Here is a 743-nt window from a genome sequence, read left to right on the forward strand (position 1 = left end):
GTCTCTTGCCCCGAGGGAAAGCTGGGGCATTGTCAGCGTTGAGCTGCGTGCCTCCGTACATTACCAAGTTTGGAGGACTTAGCTTAAGCTCCCGAGCCCCACTTTTGCAACTCTCGGACGTCTAATGCAGGGAATCCGACCTCAGTGTTTCTTGCCATGTCTATTTTGGAACTGTCATATACCAATGAGAAAATTATATATATATATATATATATATATATATATATATATATATATATATATATATATATATATATATATATATATATATATATATATGATCATAAATTAATCTCCAAAGCCCTAAAAATATGTATATAAACAATGTGACATTCCAAGAATTCAGGAAAATACTACAACACTGAAATGGAATTCCTGTTAAGATTTTATCTGCCAAGCTGCCCAGAATTGGTTCTCCTTCTAGTTTCTGTAGGTAGGAGGAAGGGTAGGCTTTGGGGGTGAAGGAGGAGGAGGAGGAGAAGAAGGCAAGGTGGTGGGTAACTGGGGGGGGGGGGAGGCTTTGGGTGTGGGGGAGAGATGGAGTGATGGTGGAGAGGAATTGTGGGAATGACTTGAGAGTGTGGGAAGGTTATTTGGGTCTCATTTGGAGAGTTTTGAGGGTGCTTTGGGTCTCTATGGTTAGTTTGGGTCCCAATGGAGACTGGGAGGTGGTTAAGAGACTTCAAAAAATGCTGGATGCTCAAGGTTGGACACTGAAGACACAGTGCCCAACTGTCTCGCCC

Source organism: Procambarus clarkii, chromosome 42 (genome assembly GCF_040958095.1).
Source record: "Procambarus clarkii isolate CNS0578487 chromosome 42, FALCON_Pclarkii_2.0, whole genome shotgun sequence".
Taxonomy (NCBI): domain Eukaryota; kingdom Metazoa; phylum Arthropoda; class Malacostraca; order Decapoda; family Cambaridae; genus Procambarus; species Procambarus clarkii.